Source organism: Bombyx mandarina, chromosome 22, assembly GCF_030267445.1.
Source record: "Bombyx mandarina strain Sakado chromosome 22, ASM3026744v2".
Classification (NCBI taxonomy): Eukaryota; Metazoa; Arthropoda; class Insecta; order Lepidoptera; family Bombycidae; genus Bombyx; species Bombyx mandarina.
In genome coordinates, this window is record NC_143228.1 from 7,400,183 (window position 1) to 7,420,253 (window position 20,071).

The following is a 20,071-nucleotide window of genomic DNA, read 5'->3' on the forward strand; positions in this document are numbered from 1 at the left end:
CTTCTTATATAAATAACTTATTGAGTAATTACGTATTCCTTTAACTTTGTAACCAGTTTTTAAAAAAAACGCAAAAATATAGTATGAATAAATTACTTCGAAAAAATTGCTACGTACTATCGATAGGCCGATCGGTAAATCTCGATAGCTTTATAATAAAATGTGTCAGCAACGGAAAGTAAATCTTTGTAAGTGAATTTATTTTTCGTTTGTGAAGCATCTCATCCTTTTTACTAAATTTATTTCAAAAAAAGATTAAGGGTAAAGTAAAAGACAATTTCTACCTGTGTACAGTTGAAATTTCAGTAAGATTCACTGAAGGATGCTTCACCTTCTGTCTGGTGCCGGTGTTGAGCTAGCAGGCTCCGAGAAGTATTTACACTAGATCGGAGCTGGGCTCACGGCACGTTTTCGAACCGACGTAGAACCTTTCATTTATTTGTCTATTTTTCGGGTTAGTGAAAATTGCCAAAACTCCGCCTACGCTAACCTAACCTAATTCCTAGGAAAGGGGAGGGACATATTGGAATTGAATAGAGTAAAACCTAGTTTTTACCGAGTCCAAACCTCATCGTCATCAGCCCACAGTACTATTGCTAGACATAGACCTCTCCCAATTTACACCACTGAGCCCAGTATTCGGCTTACCCTCATCCACTTCCTGCTGCACATTGTTCGGAAGTCATTACACCAGCTATCCAAGGGGCGTCCCACGTTACATTTTCTGTTGCGCGGTCTCCACCTGAGAACCCATCTACTCCAGCGGTCGTCAGCTCAATGGCATATGTCGTCGGCATATATGGCCAAGCCACCCCCATTTCAGCTTGCTGGTTTTTTGAGTTATGTCGATAACTTTAGTTCTCTGTTGAATAACCTCATTCCTGACTTTATCCTTTTTTTTTTTTTTTATTGCTTAAATGGATGGACGAGCTCACAGCCCACCTGATGTTAAGTGGTTACTGGAGCCCATAGACATCTACAACGTAAATGCGCCACCCACCTCGAGATATAAGTTCTAAGGTCTCACTATAGTTACAACGGCTACCCCACCCTTCGAACCGAAACGCATTACTGCTTCACGGCGGAAATAGGCGGGGTGGTGGTACCTACCCTTGCGGACTCCCAAGAGGTCCTACCACCAGTGATTACGCAAATTATAATTTTTCGGGTTTGGTTTTTATTACACGATGTTATTCCTTCACCGTGGAAGTCAATCGTGAACATTTGTTAAGTACATATTTCATTAGAAAAATTGGTACCCGCCTGCCGGATTCGAACACCGGTGCATCGCGTCAGACGAATGCACCGACGTCTTATATTTTAGGCCATGACGACTCCTTCAGAGAAATTCCGAGCATGGCTTTTTCCATGGATCGCTGATCGACTTTGAGCTGACGGACCAGCCGCACAGTGAGTGTTAATGTCTCGGCTGCGTAAGTCATGACAGGTACGACGTACTGGTTAAATGCTTTCGTTTTCAGGCTCTGTGGGATGTGCGATGAAGACTCGACATAGTTTGCCGAACGCCGCCCAGCCCAGTTGGATCGTTTTTTAACTTCCCTCCACAAGCTCTGTTCACTCATCTGCAGCGTCTCAAACGAGACAATAACCAAATGAGGAGACCTGGCTTAAAATGATGCGTTTTGCGCGGAGTGCATCTCTTCACGCCACTTTAACCCCGCGACCGGCTGGCGTCTCGGAAGCCCGCCTAGATGATGCCGCCAGCTCGTTTTCCTAGCATACACTACTCGGTCAGAACCAGTCCAGAATTCGGTCCGCAAGCCACCAAACGGATGAAACTCAAAACACATAAAGAACCAGGATATAGATGAGATTCTTATTCTGGCTTCCGACTCCACGGCGAAGCGTTACAGCGGAGATGGTGCACTTTCAAAATAAAGAAGCATATGATTACCAGAGCAGTGATTACCCGCGTAATCCGGGCCCTACAACAATTCAAATACAACAATAATTTTCTGAACTCATGGTACAGTATTCCTTAAATTGTTACAGTTGAAAAGCCGAAAAAAGGTTGCTTTTTTTTGGGAAAAATACTCTATTACAATAATAATAAAGTAGTAAAATGTTAAAGAGATCAATTTCGAAATATTGCTGGTAAGTATAATAAATACCATTTATTTGTCAGAAACAAAACGCTTTTGCGCGGTGTTTTGCTATCATAAATAAAACATGAACAACACAATTTAACGTATTCCAAAGGACACCGTAACATATTCTGAAACATGTTTCATTCATGTTTTGTTTTGTTTTTCAGCTTTGAAATAGTTCAGTCTTTGTGTCCAAAAAGTTTTGATGCAGATTATAAATTCACGAAGAATACTGAAGTCAGAACAAAAAGGAAGTGACTTAGAAATAGCTTTAAAGATGCTTGAGGTGGACAATGCCGAACCCAACCAAGCCCGTAACGTAAATACTTTAACATGACACGCATTTGTTCCATTAATAAATTATTATACTCGGTTAACCTGCTTCTTTGTCACCACGCCCATGGTATGGCTGTATTTCAGATCTGTTTTACACGAAGAAGTTTCGGAATACCGAAAGTTCTTACACTGGAAGTTTGTTTACTCCACTGTTGGACAGTTCACGACAAAACGTATTGATTACTTGACAGCAACTGATGTAACTTTAAAGAGCGTTTTCAAGACTGTTTTTAATAAACAGATGTTGTGTGGGTAGCTCGGAAAATTTTGTGAATTGTTTGTTTTTACAATTTAACAGAAGACTTAAATTAAATCTGTTCAAGATGAATTTCGGAATAAGCCAAAGTAAACAGAGCCCTGAAACTGCGATACTTTAAGACAAATATTTTTTTGTAAGGAAACTAGGGACATCTTGTAGTGGATGCCCCTAAACTTATACGTAGTTAAAGTTAAGGCGTTAAATCTGTTCAAGATGAATTTCGGAATAACCCAAAGTAAACAGAGCCCTGAAACTGCGATACTTTAAGACAAATATTTTTTTGTAAGGAAACTAGGGACATCTTGTAGTGGATGCCCCAAACTTATACGTAGTTAAAGTTAAGGCGTTTCATTATTGTACAACTAAGCACAGAAAATAAAAATAAAAATAAAAATAAATCACATAAGTCTTTATTTGTTAAACACAAATTGATTAAATTTTACCAGTTTGTGGTTTCTGTAAATTTACAAAATTCTTCATTAAAAATAAAAGATAGGATAGTTAATATGTTACTGCCATCTACAGGAGCAATGAGAAACTATTCGAAGCGAAGCCATCTAGTGGCCGACGCCCGCAAACATTTTTGTCGAATGGTTGAGTTTCTTATCTGTAACTAATTTATGTGTATTATTTATGAAAGTAAATCAATAACGATATATCAACGAGTGCCTTTATTAAAACATTTCGTAGCAAAGCAATATACTACTAAGTTCACTTTGAGTAAAAAGATATCAACTAAGCCATTGTTGACAGAGATCTCGTTACAGCGGCTAGATTTATTGGCCTCATATTTTAGGTGAATATATTATGCTGTGTTCACTGGATACCTACGTGTTGATTTATGTTTTTATTACAACAACAACAAAGTCAAACTTGTAACCTTTTCAATATAGATAGCCGATGTTATTTTCTGCTACGTTGAAATCTGACGTGAATGAAAATTTACCGTGAAAGATTTAATTGGTACGGAACGTGTTTGTAATTCATTATATAATTAATTTGTCTATCATATCGGATTTCTTCATCGAAATTAATGTTAATCAGATTAATGGGATTAAAGGAATATTGAATTTGTTTTCGTAAACTGGATTATAATTATATATTTAAATTTCAATTTAGTTAGATCGTTAGCTTATTTCAGCATTTACATTAAAATTTTTGAGTGACAAAGGATCAACAATCAGTCAAATTAAACTGAAAAATAAAACGATTTGTATTGAAACCATTTATTTATAGGAATTTCAGCGCTTTGAGTGGCAGACATAATTAAAACTACTTTCACTTTTATTTTGAAATTGACAATTAATTTTAATAATTGAATACGATATAAAAAACTACATATTTCTGATTATTATTTAATACGAAAATAACCGTAAAAAGTAAACGAGAAAACAAAACAACTGTTTCAATTAACTTGTCGTATTGATCGACCAGTGGCCCGAATTACATGTGAACAGCCTTAATGTTTCATTTCCTCTTTTATTACCGGAATACAAAAAGGTACCGAAAACGTGCGCTATTTGACACGCTAAATAATTCACAGCTTAATTACTCTGACAAAATGTAAGAAACGACAGTTACCATTTAGTGGAACCTAAAAGAAAGCAAGCGACTTATTTTTCTGTAATATCATATGTTTAAATTTATTTCATTGTAAATTGTATTTGAATTGGCTTGAACACACAAATTTTAATATGTTTACTAGCACGGTTCATCATCTAACTGTATAATTAAAATAAAAAGAAAACCTTTTATCGAAAGTAGATGAAAGAGAGCAAGATATAAATAAAAGTTAGAGAAAAATGAGAATTTATGACCTCTACCGTCCTCTTCGAGAGTTTTCAATAATTTTCCTTCAAAGCGACGAGTTCTAAATAAACTTGCTAACTTTTTCCAATTTATTTAACTATAGCGGTTTTTAAATTGTGTCTGTAAAGTTTTCTGCAAAAACCTTTTATTTTTTTAATTAAGTTTGATAACATATTTTTATTCGCACAGGGTAAATAATTTGTGTTTTCATTTAGGGCAATACGAAACATTAATTTGCAGTGAAGTCATTTAACTTTTTGTAAAGCCACTTATTTAAAAACCACTACCAAACGAAACACAGCCTATTTACATCTAATTTCGTATATCATAAAGGAGCCGAAATCGATTTTTTTATAATCTGTCCAAATATCGGTATGCTATTATTAGCAAAACGGATACAACATGAAACAAAAGAAAATTTACGGAAATTGTTGGAAAACCAAAACTCTCTTAATAAACAGAATAAAGTTTATTTTCTTAAATTAATTGCAGGTATGTATGAGTAAACACGCAATCTCAAACGAAGCTAATATTGACCCGCGCGTCAGCTATGTTTAAATCTTATTTCAATGCGTGCAGTACAAAAAATTTAACAAGCTTATTTTTTCCGCTTTTTTTATATTTTCGTTATCATTGATTGATAGAATGACAAGCACTTCATTTTAAATTTGTGATAAGAAGCTCGGTATATTTGTATCAAGCGACTAAGCCGGTATTTCAGTTCCGTAGGCAGATACCAATTTTCTTATTAAAACGAACGCAAAACATGTTCATGAATGACTTTCTTATAAATGCTAAAGAAATAACATCGTGTCGTAATATTCGAATCAATGAACTAGGAAACCTATGGAAATGAAACGTCAACAACAAATTCGTGCCACTGTGACGTCATCTGGCCACAAAACATGGCGGTTTTAGTGCTGCCCAGAAGATTTTAATGTTAGTAGGTTTTATCGATAAACGTTCTTGGCTCATTTTATTTTAAATATTGTTGAATATGAATGTATTTGTAGAATTTATACTATAATAGGAAGTAAGTATATTGTTATGTGCAAAGATGATGTGATTTAGATATTATGTGAAATCTAAGACGAGTTCGTGCTTCAAATTTGCCAAGTAAACGATATGACGATTTTTAAAATTTGCTACACTGATTTTATAAAGCTGTCGTTTGCCGCAAAACATAAAGATATGGCGTAGTACAGTGCCATCTGCCCATTTCTAGCATGCTGAATGTTCTCGTATTTTGAGTACGTTTTTCTTAGACTATTACAATCTATTTTAATTGTTTTGCTGACTCTTAAGTCCGTAACACACTACCGCAGCGCACCTCAAGGAAGGTGCGCCGCACCATTTGAATCACTTTCGCTTGAGAGTGATTCAAATTTTAAACTTATTAAGGGACCGCCTGATAAAAAAAAACACCTACAGAACATTTATTCGTTAATAAAATTACAAACGTCATTCCTTATGACTTCCTCTCTAAAATCACTTAATTATTAAATATTTAACGAATTTACAATAGTGTTTTACTCACTGCGGAATAAAACTATTTTATTTAAATCGTTCCGAAGAGATTTTGTCGGTAGCCTTTTTCCCGAAATATCTAAACAGAATGTCTAAATATGTTTTGATGACATATTTTAAAGAGGTATTTATGATTAGTGTCATGATCAATAGATTCCGACCGAAAAATGGTGTCCGATTTTTCGGATGAGGGCTCCATAATGAATTTAAATATATATAGATACCAATAGTTTTGGGGCATCGACTTTCTTGAGATCCTTTAAATATGTTTTAATTATTATTTTTGTATGTTTTAAGCATGATAAAATCAGAAATTTTATATAAGCAATGATATTAAATCGATATCAAAGTCAATAAATAATGTACAACCCAAAACAGACGGCCGAACTGACGTGACAATGACATTTGGTGCGCTAAACATGGCGGATTTTCGGCCTCATTAGACGGAGACGGAGACATTTACGTATATTCATGTTTCATTTTATGTACGCACTGAAATACTGTTATATTGTTTTCCTGCGAGTTAAAGTGCTGAGTAAGAACGAGATAGATATATGTTTATGTGTGTGCCTTCAAAATGGGTGCTATTTATATAAGCAATTGTACGTATAGAACAATATGTCGTGTCCCTACTATATAGGTCTATGATTCGAATACGCAAAATTAATAAATTTGAATAATAACTGACGGTAGGTCGTATTTATTGTAAATGCGCCGGTAAGATACCACAATTCTGCTTATTTGCTTATGCGAAGCATTTATGTGTTCCGTTTTGGAAAATGGGACAACCGTCATACAATTTAATTGAAATTTGAGGTCATGATGTCTCAAGGTAGGTGGCAGCTTTACGATAAAAAGGCTATGTTCGACAGTAATGACTTATTCGTAGATGGATCTCACTCTTCTATGCAGTATAAAAGTATACTTGATATCTGCCTTAATCTTCAGCACTGGTTTCTTATTAATGCGAAATCGGAAAAGCAAATATTATGGCATTTTAATGATTACTACAACAATGGCACGCGTTTATTATATAGGTCGTTATCCTGTAACATTGCAAAATAAATATAGGCTTAAGTCATAGTAATTGACGTAGGTTCGTACGCCTCGATGAAATCTGGGCGAATAATGATCATTGCCAAAAATTTACGTCACAATCCAAACTATCTGATGACGTCATACTGTCAATTCTTTATTGTAACCTCGAAACTGCTTATTAAAAACTAAAATGTACACGTATTTTCCTGAATCTTCTTGTTTGGTAATCGTTGGTGTTTATGTAAAAAGCAATTGAAATTATAATTAGGATAATATGGAAGAATGGGATTTATAATTTTGAAGGACATTTTGTTATCTGAATTGAACATTCTTCTTCTTCTGTTTGATTTTGGCTCGCGCGGCTTGCGCATTTGCCGTAGAACAAAATAAAAGGTTGGGAAACTACGTAATCCAAAAAAAGCTTGATCGGATTCGCAAGGGAAAGATTAGGAAAGTTAGAGAATATATGAAAATACATATATAAATAAGATTAAATTAAATATGTACATCATTAGATAATATAAATAAAGACAATAAACTAGGAGATTTCATAGATAAAAGACATATAATCGAAGTAGGAAAATGAATACGTAATGAAATCAAATTTAAATAGAAAGGAGAGCAATCATTTAGAGAGCAAGAAAAGAAAATGTGTTTAACGTCACAGACTTCAGCACCGCAATCACAGGCTGGACTATCAACAATTTTGTATTTAAAAAGATGGGCTGGAGTGGGAAAACTAGTTAGTATAAGCTTTCATCGCCAGCGACCGAATCCATATCTCAATCGCATGCGAATGAGACATGGATAATCTTCTAAACTACAGCTTCTATATCTTGGTGATTTCGCGCAATGTCCTAAAAGTTGTTACCGACTACTAAAACAGAATCTACGAGCCAACATTTAATAAGTTTTCAACAATGAGACCCAGACCAGATAGGCGATAAAAATATGAGTATGGGATTCTGTCAATACATTATTTTTATTGGATTAGTTATTTTTGTTGGAATCTGTTTGCATTTGTAAATAAATTGAGTTTCGAAAATTTGTAAACAAATTGAATGCTTTAGTAAACAAACTCGTAGAAATATTTGTACGTTTAACATAGAACTTGTATAAGATTTTTTTTTTATTGCCCTTGTAGATAGACGAGCATACAGTCCACCTAATGGTGATTGGTTACCGTCGCCCATGTACTTTTTGGATATTTTAATTTATTTTAAGATATTAAACTAGCCAACTAAGCTGTTTAAAGGAGTTCCATATTCTTAGAGATAGCTCACGAAGCAAGCTCTGACCGTTTTTGCTTGATAGTTACATAAGTTTTAAATATTTTAATGGAAATGCTGTAGGTAGCAAATAAATAAATGAATATATGTATAAATGATCCTTTGTGTCACAAACATTGCTAGACGGTTTTCTTAAAAGTAAGTGAGATGGTAATTGAATTTTTTTTGGAGGACACACATCAACATTGAAGCCATAAGAATGAATCTACTTTTAAAGAAAATGTCATTCGTTTTTTTTTACTTCAATTAAATTAGCATTACCCTAAAAATGATCGTATAAATCGAAGTAAATTATAAAAATAAAATTTTAAGTTTATATGGATTCGGTCGCTGGCGATGAAAGCTTATACTAACTAGTTTTCCCATTGTGCAAATCACAAACTAAGAATTATTTTAAATATAGTTAAGGAATCACATTCATCTGATTTCACTGGAATTTCTGGTATAGTTAAAGCGTTTTTGCGTAATAACAGTAGCACATCCAAATAGTGGTATAGTATATCTTGCTATCCTATACGTTAAGACGTGAGATAAATCTAGATCGTATTAAAATTCATCTCTGCTACGGGGATGAAATCGACTGAGTGGTGGTACTTACACGTGCTCGATTTAGTATTTAATGGATTTAAGTTCTCAGAGATTATCCAAAAAGTGTACAGTAGGTATCAACATAAGCTTACGGTGAGTTAATTGTGAGTTTGATTGTGAGATGTAAGAATTAATGACATAATTCCATGGCTCTTTTAACTAACTAAAGAAAGGCCTGAACCTTATGGCTTCAGATATATCAATATATTATTTAGAGCTGTGGTTTATTATGGAAATTATGAACAATTTTCTATAGAAATAAGAAAGAGAGAAAAAAGCTATGAAAATTGCTTTAAAATATTAAGCGTATTCGTTGGTACAGACTACTTTCAAGCATAAACACAATTGATAATGTCTGAGGAGCCGGTCGACTGTGTGATTTGTGGTCGGTAGCTACAAATCACACAGTTGCAGACTAATAAAAATGAATGCCACGACTTGTAGTCACGCAGTGAACAAAAAACTCTAACCTAACATTAAAATATTCGTAGGCTTGCATTCGATGTGATAGAAACATGTTTTACTTAAATTTCGAATGGCTGACTTCGGCCCGTGACATATTAACCGAAAACGCTCTCCCTCGAGTCGGCTTTATACCTAGAGCAAAAATGTACACAACACTCAGATTAACTTCATATGCTGGGAATAAAGCAGTCGTGAGTTATGATCAAAGCAAATACACGTACGTTACGTGTTTAATGGAACTCTGTAATGTGAACATGAAAAAATCAAAACTTTGTTCTATATTACGAACGTATTTACATATTTAAATTAGGAAGTATAACTCCTATTAATATATAGTGCTTTGCTATTGAATATGTATATGAAAAGGTAAAGAAAATGTGGATTTCAGTGACAACATAAAAGACTTTACTATTGTATTAAATATTTAAAAAAAATCACACCTCTTTATATAAATTAAATAAATAAAAATAAATTAATCCCATCAATTAGGCCGTTTTGGCTATTATTGGTCTTAAAAATTTGAAATAGTCCGAGTGAGGTTCTTTTGAAAAAAAAATTAAATTAGTCAGCTACTAATAAATTAATTACTACTAGTAGTAATTAAGTAGTTGATATAAATGCTTCTTTTTGACTTATTGTTATACCTCTAACAATACGATTGTTTTTGGCTATCGCGAGCTCTGTATGTGGAGTCTCCAGTATTCACAGGGGTACCATCAAACATTTATAGCTTTCGGACTATTTCAGACTAAAATCTACTGTCATATCCAATATTCTCAGAAGCTAATCCAAGCCGTTTCTATTCACAAAGCGTATCATTTTAGTTTTTCCTTAAAACCTTTCTTGAAAGGTTCCCAAACTTCAAAGGGGAACTCAATCATATATTGCAATCATGCGTTTTATTCTTTCTTTTTTTGATAATAGACGTTCTTAAACCATAAAGATAGCCAGAGACAACATAGAATTGTACCCGGTGTTACCATAAACATTATTTCCATAACATTTTGTTACAAAGTAGTAAAAGTTTTCTTGTCGGTTTTTTTTTTTTTTTTTTTTTTATTGCCCTTGTAGGCAGACGAGCATACGGCCCACCTGATGGTGAGTGGTTACCGTCGCCCATGGACTTCAGCAATGCCAGGGGCAGAGCCAAGCCGCTGCCTACCGCTTAATACTCTCCACAAGCCTCGTTTGAAGAAGGACATGTCATAGCGCTCGGGAAACACCGTGGAGGGGAGCTCATTCCATAGCCGGATGGTACGTGGCAAAAAAGACCTCTGGAAACGCACTGTGGATGACCGCAGTGGCTCCAGGTAGTATGGATGAACTCTACTCCGGTGGCGGGCGGTGCGATGGTAAAAACGAGATGCCGGTATCATCTCGAACAATTCCTCAGAGCACTCCCCATGGAACATACGGTACAAAATACAGAGGGAACCGAAGTCCCTCCGCAGACCCAGAGGTTCCAAACGATCCGTGAGACCGAACCTTTTTCGAACCTTTGCTTTTTTTTATTGCCCTTGTAGGCAGACGGGCATACGGCCCACCTGATGGTGAGTGGCTACCGTCGCCCATGGACTTCGGCAATGCCAAGGGCACAGCCAAGCCACTTCCTACCGCTTGCTTGCGGCTTAGGGAGTTTTTATAATATATTTTTTAATCCTATTCACTTTTAAACTATCGATTGAGTAAAGACCAATAAGTACATCCCTTGCAAGCTACAAGTGATATTTTAAAACACGCGACATATTTCTGTTTTTGTATCCTTTGATAAAATATTTTTTATCGGACGAGATTTCTTTTGATGATTTCTTTCATTTCTTTAGTCGCATTTGAATTACAAATTCGACATGGATGGTTAAATCTTTTTCTGTAACAACTAAAATATATTTCAATTATTCAAAATTGGTACAAGGACGCGAAATATAAATATTCGACTAATAACAAACGGATGAAGAGTCTTAAGAGTTGGATTTAGCCCTATATTAACTGCTTGGAAACAGAGCACTTTAAAACATTCAACAGAATTATATGCGAAAATAAGAAATCCTGATTACTATTAAGGATAATGATAGGTTCCAAAATTGTAACGGAATACTGTTATTATTATTATTGTAACACGTCCGTATATAAAATGCTCAGTGATGTAAAAATAACCTAAAAATGAATTGTTTATTGTCATCCTTCATTTTCAATTTGCGATCAATTTAGAATGCTTAAAAAGTATTATTTTAGATATAATTTTGGATATATCTTAATTAATTTAATAATTAATTTTCAACACAATTCAACAAAACTTCGTATTCCATTTTCATGTTTTTCATTTATATCGTCCAACCTATTAAAATCAACGACATCATTGTAGCATACCTATACTTGTAGACCTATTACATTATTTAAATTCCCATTCGTATAATTACACAAGTTGAATGAAAATTAATTGCTCTTCCTTAATGAATGTAAAACTCTTTCGTTTTCGTTTGAAAATGATACGTTTTACATGGAAAAAAAAAACATAAAAGGTTTTTTTGGGTTTAAATATGGTCGACTGTTGTCATCAAACTCCTTTTTTGTTATTTTTTCAATGAGCGTTATTTTAATTTAAATATACGAGTAGTAGCTGGATGAATTCAAGCAATTACTGTTATAGTTTGCCGACTATTTTAATTATAATGTAAATGGACCGCGGTACACGTACCATCTATGGGTAGGTACCGTAGAGCAATCAAGCATTCTTGTTTGAAGGGATTTGGGCTGACAGGGGTATCTTGACGTCTGATTCATTTACCAAATACTAGAAAATGGCCTAATAAGCTTTATGATCCGTAGCCGCTTTATATTGGCATTGGTATGAACTTTACGGTTAAACAAACCTCATTAGAGATCTAGGTTATAAAATAAGCCGAAGTACTATTATTTCATTATTATTTTTTTATTGCTTAGATGGGTGGACGAGCTCACAGCCCACCTGGTATTAAGTGGTTACTGGAGCCCATAGACATCTACAACGTAGACGCGCCACCCACCTTGAGATACTAGTTCTAAAGTCTCAGTATAGTTACAACGGCTGCCCTACCCTTCAAACCGAAACGCATTACTGCTTCACGGCAGAAATAGGCAGGGCGGTGGTACCAATCCGCGCGGACTCACAAGAGGTCCGATAGGTGATAACCAGTAATTACGCAAATTATAATTTTGCGCGTTTAATTTTTATTACACGATGTTATTCCTTCACCGTGGAAGTCAATCGTGAAGATTTGTTGAGTACGTATTTCATTACAAAAATTGGTACCCGCCTGCGGGATTCGAACACCGTTGCATCGCTTCAACACGAATGCACCGGACGTCTTATCCTTTAGGCCACGACGACTTATTTATGACCTATTACTTATGACCTTATGATTTTGTAGTTATGTAACAGAAGTTAACTTTCTTTTAATGACAACATAAGCTATCGTGACTTTGTACGCATTCTGACAAATGTCGAGCTGAAATAATAATGCGGTCAGCCTTTAAATTGCCATCCAAACAGTACACACAGTAGTCGGTGAATAATTAATAACGTTTCATATTATCAATGTGGATAATGCCTAACCTGAACATTTTTATATCATCCGATATTTAAATCAAAATAGCTCGGTAATTTCGAACATCCGGTTTTTCATTTTACGAGCGACTTTTCGCTCTATCTAAAATTATTTTAGAGCTACACATTAAGTATTTTCAGTGATTCATTTGATTAATATTAAAATGATTTATTTCATTTCATAATAAAAATGGTAATGAAATTAATAGTTTAACACATTACGTAAAATCCAATTACGAACCAAAGCATTCGAAAATCTGCTAAAAATAATTTATCACAAAATTACTAAACAGTTCATTGAAAATTGAAGTTTTTATCATCACAGAGTTATTGGTTGTTTCGCGAATCGGCCAACAATCTTACGTTGAGCCTTGGCGAGTGTTGGTGACAATGAACGGATTACGACTCATAATCTAAATTTACATATAGCGGCCCACCTGCGGCCGGGACTCTGCTCAGCTGTTCCGTGACGTACTTACTGGCTTCTACGAGATTTCCCGCACCACGACCTTAAACTGTTCGCGGGATAAATCTTCCGGATTGTTGAACTGCGTGTCTTCGTTCTTTGAAATTTATTTATTTAAGATCTTTTTGATTTTTGTAACAGATTTTCCATTTATTTTGTGACACTAGCCTATCGTGGAGACTTCAATCTCATGTCTCAAGGCATCTCTTTTGCGGTGTTATTTAGGTTAGGTATCTCTGTTAAAAAATGCGTCTTAAGATTATTTACATCTACGAACTAAACTAAAGCTAAAGCGGTAGGTAGCGGGTTGGCTCTGCCCCTGGCATTGCTGAAGTCCATGGGCGACGGTAACCACTCACTATCAGGTGGGCCTTATACCCGTCTGCCTACAAGGGAAAAAAAAGAACATTTAAAATACATACTTTGTCTATTTTCTCGTCTGTCATTTACAATATATGCATGTATTCTATTAAATCCATGTTCAAGCTTTGAATTTTAAACAGGTCCACGCAAAACTGTTCCATTTAGAGATACCGCAAACAGCAAGTTGGATTAGTTAGTGACACATAAGTTGGGTCGATATTCAATTTAATTTCAATACCTACACCAAAGTATTGGGGTTTCGGTCAGATTGGTTGTACCTTTCCAACGATTATCGATTGTGAGAGCTCCGAAATAAATCGACATCGAGAATACAACATGAATAGTCTAAACAAGTACATTTGTAATTGGATTATCCAGTAAACAAGCATTAAGAGTGAAGTTGTACAAGGGTGAATGGAAATTATGCTCTGAGGTTTCATTGTAATTTTGCATTATAAAATAAAACTATTATTATGGAAATGTTCTTAGTAGTGTTCTTGTCCAAATTGGCAGTAGACTATATTTTGACATTCGACAATTGTGTATGTGCAATATCATCTAAGTTGAAGTTACAGACTTGAATAATTTAAAGCAGTACAGTTTGAGAGACACCCTTTTCTCGAGTAACTCAGAGACTAAAATTACTCACATCATTAGCCTCTACTCCAGTCTATCAATTAATTGTCAGTCTTTTGTTTAACTCCTAGCTCAAATTACCACGCTTTCCATTGTGTACCTACACCGTATTCTACACTTTATAGAATGATTTATTATTACACTATTACTGCATAGAAACTTTTAGTGTCCGATGGTGACTGGAATAATTGCGGTGAAGAGGCCAAGAGGACGAACTTCTAACAAATGTACGGATCTGTATTATGGATGGAATGATACAGTCAAACGACTGCACCAAGGAAATTAAAGAAGAAGAGATTGAAGATAGCGTAATTTCTCTAAAACATAATAGGTAAACTTGTCATCGCTGTAATGTAGCTAGTTTTAATTTGAGGTAATCACGACGGGCTGTTTCAGTTTGTTCAGGGTTAGAACTTATTTCACTTGTCAAAGTTTATTCCGTTAAATCTCATTAACGTTTGCTTGTACAGCGTACAGATGAGGTAATACTAAGTATGAAGTTTTTGCTTTTGGGTTTTCACTCTTCGAAAGTTGGCCTATTTTCCATTAAAAAAAAATACTATCCTGTAATTCAAATCGAGGCTCTTACTCGCGAAATTTGGAAATGTCAGCTCAACCAGGATCTTTCTATTCCTACGAAATTCATCTATAATTGTATTATCCTACCCGTCAATCTTTATTTCCGATGCTACAGTTTCCCTATCACGCCTGATTATTTACCGTATCTCTATATCTATAATCTCTCGAATTTACAACACTTTTTCTGTGCTTTAAATTTTTTTCTTATATATATCTTAGAGATTAAGACCCTTTACTCAACTCCACGGGGCAAGACCAAGACGCATTGCGATAGATTTATGGTGCTTTATTCCAGTGAAGAAGAGTATCATTACTGAAATCTTTAACGAACCTCAAATACATAGCACGCTAGTTAAATAAGGTCGAGAAACACTCAAAGCCCTAATTCTTATGAAATCCAGTAAATACCAAATTTAAGTAGCCATTGCATACAAATACAACATATAAATAAATGTTATATTACTTATTTCACTCAGAAACTGTAACACAATATAATCGGGGATTCGAGATGCGAAAATAAAGGTTTCGACGTAGCCAACTTCTTAATTACTTTAATCGAGAATCCGCTTTACCTATATAGAGCTTGTTATTATGTGTTAATGGTATTGGACATTTTACGTATAAATAAATTGTCTATCATTTAATTGGTATTAAGAACAAAAACTATAGAAGCTATTCAATACGAGCTTAGCAGAAAATAGCTAATTCATTTTTTTTACATCTTATTAGATCAAAATTTTGTGTATGGGATTTGGTCTCGACTGAACACGCCCTGTCCTCGTCGCACAAATTGGAACCGAATGTCACTACCGAGTGTCATAGCTGCGAATCTTGATAGAAACGAGTCCTGACGGACGATGCTTGACTTCGGTGAGTGACAAACCGATCTTATCTCTCTTCATCGACCCATTACCGTCAAGCTGGGGCCAAATATTGGCACGGAGCTAAGATTGCACTTGGTACACCAGCCTAGTGACAGTCAAGGTCCATGAAGATGACGTGTTTCTTGGATATTTTTTCTAGAACCTTAGAATCAATGTTTTCATTGTTTCAATTCAATGTTTTTCGCCCAAAGGGAAATTCTGAGGCAAGTAGTTGCTGCCATCATCTCGTTGGTACCTGATAGCCTCTATGTTGACTGAATGTACCGGTATTTGTGGCTCCACCAATCGCCTGTTCACTGTCAGTAGGGATCTGTGCAAAAAACTTCAATGGGTTCTGTGCAAAAAAACTTCACGTTATCCCCACCTTTCTCGGTTAAGTTCTATCTCATCTTAAAGTGGAAGCACTTCCACTCAGTGACAGCGAATTATGTAGTAGTAGTAGTAGTTGAGAAGACCGTCCCTGATCTAATCTTCAAACAGAAAACTCAAAATGGAAGGGCAAGATTTAGATTTTTTCTGGTATTTGCTCCATAATCACTCCCACGACTGTAAGTTCTGGTAAGCCAGAATCCACAGCGGCAACCTCGCAACAAATACTTTGAATGATGTAGTTCAGGTAGTCCGAGGGAAAGCTAATTTGTCTTAGATATAACAAATGACATCAGATTCAACGTTTGAATAATTTAGCATTCATTCTGCCAGATACTGCATTCCCATAGGATGTGAAGAGCTGTTTGTTTGTATTTATCTTCGCGCGTTAATCAGCTTAATCAATCACACAAAGTTCGTTTTGAAGTCATCGCGGCCTAAAGGATCAGACGCCGGTTGTATTCGTACTTAATAATGCAACAATGCCGGTATTCAAATCTCGCAGGCATGGCGGATACTAATCTTCCTAATAAAATGCGTAATACGATCAGAGAGTAACATTGGGTAATAAAGATCTCAAAATTTTCGTAATCGCTAGTGGTAGGACATCTTGTTACTCTGCTACTACCTGCCTTTTTCTGCCGCAAAGCAGTAATTCAGTTTGAAGAATGGAACAACCGTTATACTAGGGAAATGTAACTTATACCTAATGTCTAATGGTGGTAGGCAACATTCCCGTTATTATATCTATGTGGTTTATGTGGACCGTAAATATATAATATATAGACAAAAAGCAAACAAACCTGTTCATCATAGGAACGTTCGTTCTATGTGGGAATGGAACCCATGACCCTCGGCCGAGCGGTCAGGAGGGCTAACTACTGCTCTGGCGAGTCAGTCAATGCGAACATGATCACGCTCTCCCTAAACCAACTCTGGGAGTGCGAAATTTTGATCTTGTTTGCCCATCGCGCATAATAGCGTACATACTCGTAATAGCCATCAAAATGTCAATTTAGTAATAATTAGATTAAAGATCCATTGAAACCGCTCTATTGCAGCTGTGATATTAGATTACGCTTCGTCTGAAATTACGAACATAGTTATAGAGTGTGTGAGGATGTATTTCATTCACAACTTACATGTTTTGTAAGAAATTCTAATCTAGTGAGAGTGATAAGATATCATTTAATTTTCACTCAGCTCACATAGAGTTGCTTTCAGTTTTCTTAAGTAAATTCATGTAGTCCTTTGTTTAGCTAGCCCTTAAAATTCTGAATAATTTATTTGTCTTCAAAAATGTGAGCTGCTCGGACTTAAATGGAAGTTATCACTTTTAGTAGATTCTCGAGGATTTTCCTATTTCCAAAGTTTTTTACAAGAATATATTTTTGTTACTTTGTTCCTAAATTTTTTACTTCTTGAGTTGGGCGGTAGATAATTTACTGTTTAAGGGTGTGAAATTTAAGCGATTGCGTCGTTTTAAGAGACGAGGCTTAGGATTTTATTTTCAGGAATAAAATATTTGGTGTTCTATTGAATGTTTCTCTTTCTTTATCGGTAACAAAAATTAGCTATATTTCTTAACTTTAAGTTAATAGTTTTAAAAATTTCTCCGAACAAAGTTTTGAAATAATCCTCAATGTCGGGCTTGATTTTTCTAATATGAGTAATATTTATATTTGAAATAAATGATGAAATAAGCTGTAAGTTATATGTATGATTGTAAATAGAATAGTGAATATGTGGGAAATGTATAGTGGAAATATGTAAGTACATCGGAACAAGACGGTACTCTCAAAATTATTAATTCACTACACTGAGCTAACTTGACCGAAAGTTTCACTATTCAGAAACTAAATATTAATAATGGTATAATGATAGTCGCATTTACCATTAGACTGTGTTTTACTTACACAATATATATTTTCTATAAGAAAAACTATATAAGATACAATTGTATATACTTGCAGAATTAATTAAGTCGACAGTTTTGGATTACATTGAAATATTTTTCACACAACGTTGATGAGTCAAAGTCTTTAACTATAAGGAAGGCGGTTGGCATTGTATAATAATTTTATAAATACTGCACGATGTCATTGGACTTGGCACAAGATATTAGCGTCCTATAATTATAAAGTCGTTATATACGATACAACGTAACACGTTCTGTAATAACATTACAGTAATCCTGATCGCACCGAAAAACAACATTACACTAACGTTTTGCATTATGTCGTCAAACGTTCTCGTCCTCATTATTTTAAAATAAAACTAGAACACAAGCTAGTATTAGAAAGTTTATTTTCAATGATTCTTCAATGTTATTCAGTTTCGTGATTTTGTAAAGAAATCCTTAGAATTATTTCGTTTCATTCCGATTTGAAATCGACTATGACTATCATTTTTAAACGGACATCAACTAAATCGACTATGACTATCATTTTTAAATGGACATCAACTAAATCGACTTTGACTATAATTTTTAAACGGACATCAACTAAATCGACTATGACTATCATTTTTAAACGGACATCAACAAAGCGTTTTATTTGAATTGCAAATTCTTTCCTTAGCCTAACCGTTTTGAAAAACATTTATAGTTGAACATGGGTAATATAAAATCCTTTTATTTTTAATTTCTGATACTTACCAGTTTAATGGAATATTCGAAGGGTACAATGATCCACTAGCACACTGCTGGTTAAGATTCAAAGGAACTGACACAGTTTTAACGTCTTTAAAACCACTTTACTTATAATTTTACGCTAACGACTACACAGATTAAAGTTGTTTATGGATTTAATTCAGCACACTTGTATTACTAGAAATAGTAGAGGGTTCTAAAAGGTTCTTAGGGAAAAAACGCAACCGCAAATTTTGTAAATAGTTCATGAAACGGGTAAAATGTTCAAGAAAAAAACTTCAGTCGCTTCTTGTGTGTAAATAGGGTTCTCAACAACTCCTCTTTAAGATACATATTTGAATAGAAAAAAACCAAAGAAGTTTGAAATCGTTCACTACAATGGATAATTAAAACACTAATTATCGAAAGTCGGTAAAAGTTTTCGAAATCGAGTTTCAGTCATACTAGGGTCGCGTGATTCGTTCGATAGGTTCTATCGGGAGAGTTGAAGTGTATTATAGAAGTAATTGAAAAATAAGTTAATTCGTTTGGTCGATCGTAGTCCATTGGGGTTGGAAGGCGCGTGCCAGGGCGCGACACGACACTGCGCGGCGGGCGGCGTGCACGCGGGTCGACGTAGGACTGCCGACTCCGTAGTCAGTACTGCCACTGCTGTCTGCCAACCCTCGGCGCTCCAATGCAAAACCGATGCACTCAAAAGATCACTGTAATTTCGCTTTATCGCCAATATACTGTTTCCCTAATTAACCTAGTTAAATCGGTCAGCCTCGGCTATAATTTTTTAATTTTAATTTGATTTCATTAAATAAATAATTGTTTGGTTATTTGTTTCTAAGGTAACGATTTATATACCAATAATTTGTTTACGGTGAAGCTTTTAACTGGGGTTCTTGGTATTTTCGGGGAGATTTCTGGCATAGTACCATCGATGTACGATGGAAGAAGCATGAACGATTTGATCGAGTGGTGTATTCATAAAGGATCCTTTTATACGCCTTTTGGACAAACCAGTCATTGTAGTATAACGATTATTAATAAAAGCCGAATTATTAATAAAACCAGGTTAACTATTACTAGAACAATCATATTTCCTTTATTAACTATGAATGTATTATTATGTAT

The 20,071-nt window shown here is 34.9% G+C and overlaps 1 protein-coding gene across 23 annotated transcripts in view; it reads right to left on the minus strand.

Annotated features, from left to right (window-relative positions):
* Positions 1–19,595, minus strand: part of Stacl (SH3 and cysteine-rich domain-containing protein) — a 182,620-nt gene extending 163,025 nt beyond the window's left edge. For 17 of the 23 annotated variants that reach the window (XM_089736887.1, XM_089736867.1, XM_089736883.1 and 14 more), the window contains exon 1: positions 18,956–19,594. The gene's annotated coding sequence lies outside the window, so the exon portion shown is untranslated. Of the gene's footprint in view, positions 1–18,955 lie in introns of all 23 variants that reach the window. The other 6 variants (XM_089736870.1, XM_089736868.1, XM_089736866.1 and 3 more) reach the window with 2 other exon arrangements.
* Between the last annotated feature and the right edge of the window lie 476 nt (positions 19,596–20,071).